This window comes from Nannobrachium achirus (assembly GCF_963921795.1).
Source record: "Nannobrachium achirus genome assembly, chromosome: 15".
NCBI classification, from domain to species: Eukaryota; Metazoa; Chordata; class Actinopteri; order Myctophiformes; family Myctophidae; genus Nannobrachium; species Nannobrachium achirus.
This window is the reverse complement of record NC_137822.1, coordinates 42,323,473-42,331,279: the sequence shown is the minus strand read 5'-3', so window position 1 is coordinate 42,331,279 and position 7,807 is coordinate 42,323,473. Positions and strand designations below refer to the sequence as shown.

Below are 7,807 nucleotides of genomic sequence, written 5' to 3'. Positions count from 1 at the left end.
TTTGGGACATTTGATCTTTCCCTGTCAAAAAATGATCAAGTTTGTTCTTCATCTGTTCCCATGTTACTGCATTAAAGTATATCTGCTCTAGGTGATGGTCTTCAGCACATATAACAAAAAAATAACACCATGACATACCAGTGAGCCCAAGCTGCCCCATTATCTGATAGTAATATTCGTTAGACTCTTTTAGCTTGTAGCTGCCATCTGCCTGCTTGAGAAGTGTGATCTGTGATGCTATCCTTAGATGGGCAATTCATTTCTAAAAGCCCATAGTTGTTGCTTTCACCCTTTCTCTCTCTGACTTTATGGTCGGGTGAAGTTCCAAGGTGTGGGGCATGGGGATTGACAACTAAGCCACATGGATACACTGGATTACCAGTGACCTTGGTGTACTCTGCCGCTGCTACAGGCTCTTGTTCTATACCTCTTTTCATTGCTTTGGTTTGGCAAGGATGTCATGGTCAGCTTTCCTACAGCATATTCTCTTAAAAGTTCTGGAAGTTAGTCGGTTAGACCTTTCATCAAACCACAATTTATTTGAGTTTTTGTTTTCTAGTGTTGTGTTCCAAGTTTTATTGAATCCTTAAGGACATTGTCTGAGTGACCACTTCATCAATGTGGTACTTACTGGACTGCATCTCAATGCATGGTATGGTACTTCACGCCTAAGTGAATCGCCCTTTCTTTCTCAGGTCCATTGAAACCAGAAGCAAAGGCGGAGGTGGAAGTGGTGCTAGAGGAGGGACCAGAACCACTGGAGGCAATGGTGAAACCAGAACCAGAACCAGAGGAGTTAATGGTGAAACCAGAGCCAGAACCAGAACTAGAGGAGGCAATGTTGGAACCAGTGCCAGAACCTGAACCAGAACCAGAACCAGAGGAAGCAATGTTCGAACCAGTGCCAGAACCTGAACCAGAACCAGAGGAAGCAATGTTGGAACCAGTACCAGAACCAGAACCAGAGGAAGCAATGTTAGAACCAGAGCCAGAGGAGGCAACGGTGGGATCAGTACCAGAGCCAGAGGTGGCAACGGTGGGACCAGAATCGCTCAGTTGTCCTAACAGTGTTCAGTTCACATCGTGAGTTTACTGTCAATGTTGTTGTGTGCTTCCCTTATTACTTACACCAGTGTAGCGCACAAGTACTACTTTTGGTGCTGTCTGTATCCGATAGACAGTACAAAGGCAGGGCCATTGGCCAAATGGCCAATGAGGGAGCACTCTTCTTTGTGACGTCACCACCAACAAGTGTGACCTGTTATAAACTAGAAAGAATGCAATTGGAAAATGGAAGTGTGGTTGCCTATTTATTGCTTAGATAGCCAGAATGTCATGTGAAGCTCGACCAATCCTCAAGCTAGCACCTCTCCCCATTTGAACTCAATGGACTTATTATTACTCTATAATGGGGAAGTCACCGAGAATGCTGCTTGAAAGTGTTATCCAGAACATTAAAAATCACACCCAATGTGAAGTGAGCGGTGGTCGTGCTTGCATAACGTCTTCAGATTTGAGTCTAGGATGTACAGGCTATGCTACACACACACGTTTTGCTATGGCAAAACGCTGAGGAAAAAGGCTACAGACATACGACATATGACATCACTAGACAAACATGATGCTACGTACACACATTTTGCTAAGGCAAAACGCTGAGGAAAAAGGCTACAGACACACACACAGCCACGTATAGGAGCGGTTTACCACCGCTCAAAAAGTAGGCTGGTTCCAGAACTAGTGTGTTGCCTACAGCAACCACACTAATAAAAAAGCGCAAGTTGGCACCTCGAAGTGCCAATTTCCCCACCCACATGCTGTACATACAGACCGCACCGAAAGTAGTATTTGCGCGCTCTGCTGGTGCACAAGTAGGTCATATATGGCCATAAGTGCACAAGATGCAAGATGGCAGCTCGTCACATTCCTTCTGTTGTGCTAGCTAACCACATCACATTCCTCTACCAGTGTAAGGAGAGCCAGCCGTCCCGTCCAGTTCTGTTTCTCCCTCTCTCTCTCTGCTGACAGAATCATGTCTGATTTATTCTTTGTCACAGGACGGTGTCGCATGCTGAACATACGAGATCTACTGATGTTGGTGGAGAAGATTCGTCTCGCCAAGGCATTCCAATGATTCCTACAATCATTATCTATTGTCTCCAGCCTGTACAACTCTTAACGCATCCACTGCCAGGTATTCCATTAATGAATCCGCCTCTGCCACAGTTTTTCAATGTTTCTACCTCATTCTCGCAGGCAACTGGAACGCACCATGTGGCCATGAGGTAAACAAAAATCACACCCAATGTGAAGTGAGCGGTGGTCGTGCTTGCATTAGAGCCCTGCACAGGCCTGAAATGTGGGGCCTGGCTCGGCCCGGGCCCGTGGAATTAAGGCCCGGCCCGGCCCCAGGCCCGTTGGTGAGTTTTAGAAACGAGCCCGGCCCGTCCCGTAAGCCTGTCACCTTATTATTTAATTAATTATTTTCGTGCGTGGCTTTCAATGCTGCGCGCAGCAGCTCAAGGGGAGTCCATACTGTCACAGACCACTGAAATTTGCGTCTGAAAGGTCCGGTTCATCTACAAAATGACATCTCTTGCAACTTCTGAAAAGGATTACTCCTAATTTGAGTTCGGAAAGCTGCACGCACGTTAGAAAGTTGGAACTTTCCCACGAAAACGCTGTGGTCGGAGACAGTATGTACATAGCCTGCGGCCAGCCTAGAGGCTAGTATGTACAGCCCTCTAGCTGTGCTCGTAATGGCTCTGATTAAAAGAAATACATCAACATCACAACACAAGTAAGAAATCTTCCTCCACCCACCGTTTGTTATGTTACTGTATATCCTCACAGCAGAAAATTAGACATTGATTGATTGATATTATTGTCGGCTTGCCGTGGTTACAAGCCATCTTGTAAAATACGGAGTATCGTCCAGTTAGCCTACTAAAGAGTAAAGACGCATTCTGTAATGAACGGATACGGGAGGTCGGGGAATCATTACAGCACGATTTATTTGAGAAATGGTTAGTCTACAACAGCAGTGCTCCTAATTGTCTAGTCCCGCTAGTCTCGCTGTGTGAGTCGCAGACACACAGAGTCTGTGTGAGTGTGTGACGGATGAAAAGCCGTAAAGCCCTCGGCTCGTTGCGGCCATTGGCTAATATACTCATGTCACGACCAATCAGAGCCATGTTGCTATAGATACGGATAGAACCCATAGCCTAGAAGACTAGGCTATGCGAGGCAGCACTCACTCACACTCTCCATTCTAGCTATGCGCACAGACGCACACAGAGATGTCATGTGTGAAATTCACTGCGCGAAATGTTCCCAGCATGGTTCTGAGCCCGGCCCGGCCCTAGGCCCGTTGGTGAGTTTCAGAAACGAGCCCGGCCCGGCCCGGCCCGTTTTTGGCGGGCCTGGTCGGGTCCCGTCGGGCTTGCAGGGCTCTAGCTTGCATAACGTCTTCAGACTAGGATTTGAGTCTAGGATGTACAGGCTATGCGACACACACACGTTTTGCTATGGAAAAACGCTGAGGAAAAAGGCTACAGACACACACAGCCACTCTATGGAGCGGTTTACCACCGCTCAAAAAACACATGGCCAGGTGGAGCAGTAGTATTTTCTTTTTCTTTCTCCCAGAAAAGAGACATTTAATCATCCGTTTTTTTTGTGAGGGTAGATACAAAAAAATGTTTGGCCCAACAAAAATAAAGAAATCTGGGAAAATAATCAGAGATAAATGTATTCTTCTTCTAGCAGAACATTTTGGGATTGGGATGACATCATTTCCGGTTGTTATTCTGGGATTTGTAGTCCTGGGATCACTCGGTTACTAATTAATCACTATAAAGTAATTAAAGTCTTAAAATAATAGATCTGGTTTGCCCAATGTGATGCATTGTGATGACAAATACAAAATATAACCAAATGTTTACCTTTATCTTGAGATCGGCTATTTTCTAAATAATTATTCATTTATTAGTATACTTAAAGGGGATATGTCACCAAAAGGGGTACTGTCACCTTAACACAACGGAAGCCAAGGTTTCTAACATTTCTAGCTGTAGCTGCTGCCGTCGTTCACTTACGCTTTATTTTGAAGAGCCTGGGAAGCTTCGTGCGTGTGCACGTGAGTGTCCACTGACGATTGAGGAGGATAATCCATTTGTTTACAAACACTCGCGAAACTAAAATCAAACCGGGGCAGACCATTGCGGTAAAGTGTCGCCGTGAAAACAATCAGATCTCTGCTTCCCTGGCGTTGTTTTCATCTCATTCACAGATAAAGCCCTTCTTATGTTTCAAAGTAGAATGTAAAGCAATGTAAACTGCCTCCGCATTTCTCCCCGTCTCCTTGCCTGCAGCTGCCGGGTGACGTAATGGACTCAGGTCATTCAGAGGGCAGCTGCAGGCTCGTACAGTTAACTCTTCGTTGCCTCGTCTCTCAACGAGATAACTCCTTTTGGCAGGGGGACACCTAGAAGCCATAACTCGTCACTGAACGAGTTTGGCTCCATGGGTGTTAAGAAATCATCTTAACTCATTGAGTGCCTATCCCGAACTAGTTCGGGATTATTATCGCATCCCAGAGTGCCTATCCTGAACTAGTTCGGGATATAAAAAAAAAATAAAAAAAAAATTGAAAACATTTTTTTTGAATTTTTTTTTTTGGACCCCATCAAATCTAGTGAACATGATTTCAATCGCGATTTTGCATGTTCCACCCCCATACAACCCCATCTAACATACAGGGCAGCCATTTTTGTTTACATAACATGTAAAACATAATGGCTATTATCTCAAGAATGCCTGAACGGATTTCCAATCGGATTTTTTTGTTTGAAAGCTGTGAACAAACTGCACAAATCCACTCCAATGCAATCCAGGATTGCATTGGATTTTTTAGAGCTCATTCTTCTCTGTTTTTTTCCCATGCATGAGGTGTGCAAGGTTTAATCGTGGCTAAATTGCCGAAAATAGATCTTCTAAAATGCTTGGTAGCCAATAGCTAACTTCAAGCTAACTTCATTCTCTTCCTGTACATGCACAAAGGAAAGTGTTCTGGCAAGTCATGGCTCCAGGGCTTGGGCATGCATTACCAGCATATCTCTATTATTCTATGGCCACTGGGCGCCCTCTAGTGGTGATAGGGTGGCACTAAATGAGTTAAAAACAAGTTCATATTTTTTGATGTCATTGTGGGAATGCACGTTAAGCTAATCAAATTAATTCATTAACTGTTACTTACTGTATGTCTGTACAATGTACATTCCCTTCCCATCACCCGCAGGGTCGCTCTTGCAGCCCTCAGAAAGCAACTTTTCTGCTCCCACAGGGCTACTGGGCTAGCACTAAAGCTAAAGACACAAATGTATATATAAATCTGTCCATATAAAAATTATATTTCCCCCCAAAATAGGTTGTTACTTCCCCATTGTTCATGTGAATGTGCTTGTTATGTTTAATTGTTGAAATGGAAAACCACTAGCTCTGTCCTCACATGCACACGTCGCATCGCATGGCCACACGGCCACACGGCCACACACACACACACACACACACACACACACACACACACACACACACACACACACACACACACACACACACACGATACCACATTAGATTAGATTAGATTAGATTAGAGTTTATTTGTCATTGTAACAATACAGTACAGGTACACAGGCACAGTTTCATTTGTCAACGATCAACTCATTTACAAAGAACAGTACACATACAAGTACATTCACAGTACAACGAAATGTATTTGTGCATTTAAGGGAGCACTGCTGCTGCCATTCCACGGCGCTGCCAATATAGCCCTTTCTTGCTGAAAAAAGAAAAAGATTTGGGAGTGGGGAGTACAAGCTTTGCGTTTGGGTGATGGGGAGTTGCAGGCTTGGGCTGTTAAAAAAAACATTGCTTCCATACAGTTCCACTAATTTGAGGAACTGCCTGGGAGAAAGAAAAAAAGCCCTGACAAGACATTGGGGGGGGGAGGTGGGGGGTGTGTGGGTGAAGGCAGGTGAATGGTTGTGTGTGTGCATGCGTGTAAGTCTGCGATTGTGTTTGTGTTAGCGTTAGTCCGGTTGTAAGCTTCCAGATAGTAGCTAGGTCAGAATGTCTTTTCGCTGGTGTCAATGCGATATCAGACGTCCTTGGGGGGGGGGGGGGGTTGGGGGGGTTGCTCTCTCACAGTTGCTCTCTCACAGGAGGAGTGCGGTATTCCAAGGTCGTGCCAGTCCGGTCGTAATAATTCGAGCGAGGGGATACAGAGAGTTAGAGTATTTCCCTCTAAAGTCCATGTTTTGGCCCTCTTTGCATAGCGGTGTTTTGCTCCAGCAAGATGTTAACATTGCGTTTGAGTTCGTTAAACGCAACAGTCTGGGCACAAGCAACCTTGTGCAGTTCCAATATCATGACGGGCAGTTTTGGGGCTCCTGGGCACATCGTGGCTGGCTGAGTGAGAGCTCTGGTTAATCGCGTTAGAATGCGTTCTCCATTCGTGTAACCTTTTTTTTAACCCCAAATGTTCACATAATGTATTTGTCCATCTTCCAGTGTGTAAGGACCTTTAGTGTTGTACAGGTATCTGTACTGTATCTTACTACCTCTAAACTATGTTCCTCTTTGTCTTTGTTTTCAATCCAGCATTGCATCGTCCATCTGGATTCCCTGTCCTACCGGCAGTAGCTGTACAAAGAAGATTGGCTGATCCTAAAGACCACTGTTGTGATGAGTGTGGAAAACACTTCCCTTCCTTGTCTGACCTTAAAATGCACCAGAAAATTTACAAAGCACATAAAGGACACCCTTGTGATCGATGTGGGAGGATTTGCATGAGCCCATCCGCCTTAATTGCACACCAGAGAATTCACACTGGAGAGAGACCCTTCCTTTGTGAACAATGTGGGAAGAGTTTCACCGATTCAAAAAACTTAAAGAATCACCAGAAAACCCACACTGGACACAAACATGCCCATTGTAATCAATGTGGGAAGAGTTTCACTACATCAGCCTACTTAAAAATACACCAGAGAATTCACACAGGACATAAACCGTTCCAATGTGACCAATGTGGGAAAAGCTTCTCTCAATCATGCAACTTAATGACACATCAGGGTATTCACTCACAGGAGAAAAACTTCAAGTGTGACCTGTGTGAAAAGGCTTTTAGAGTCTCAAGGGCTTTACGAGCTCACAAGCTTGTACACAAAGTATTAAAGCCCTTTCACTGTAAACAGTGTGGAAGGGGTTTTACTCAGTCAAGCGCCTTACAACGTCATGAGCGCACACATACTGTATGAAAGAGAAACCCTATAGTTGTTAACAGTGTGACAAAAGTTACACAATCAGCTCCAAAAACATATGTCCTTATATCAAGGGTGCGAGCACAACTCAAAGCTTGTTTCAACGATACTGAAGTTTCTTAACAGGTGCACGGTTTGGATAAAGTAACTTTAAAGTAAATCTCTGTAAGAGAACACCAGCACTCACAGAACTGTCCCTTTAAATAACTTTTGTTTAATGCTATGGTATACTGGAGAGCAGATAGCAATGTATACGTTTCAGAGTCAAGCCTTCATCAGAGTGTATTATGATCCTCCATAATGTAGTCATTTTGTTAATCAAAACTGCCCAACTGTTAAATGTACTTGGAACTACAGACTCACACCTTCTGCCGTGGACAGAAGACTCACCTCTTCAGACTCCACCTAAACCCATAGCACTACTGTAACACTCCCCTTCCCTCGATGACCACACATGAAGCTAGATATCATTTGTTTTGTACTGATTA

General features: G+C 44.4%; 1 long non-coding RNA gene across 1 annotated transcript; it reads left to right on the top strand.

Moving 5' to 3' along the window:
• The first annotated feature begins 948 nt into the window (after positions 1-948).
• On the top strand, positions 949-6,985 carry LOC308299378. The gene is made up of 3 exons (XR_013962763.1): positions 949-1,083; positions 2,058-2,194; positions 6,661-6,985. It is a non-coding gene; the product is annotated as an uncharacterized lncRNA (long non-coding RNA).
• The last annotated feature ends 822 nt before the right edge of the window (positions 6,986-7,807 follow it).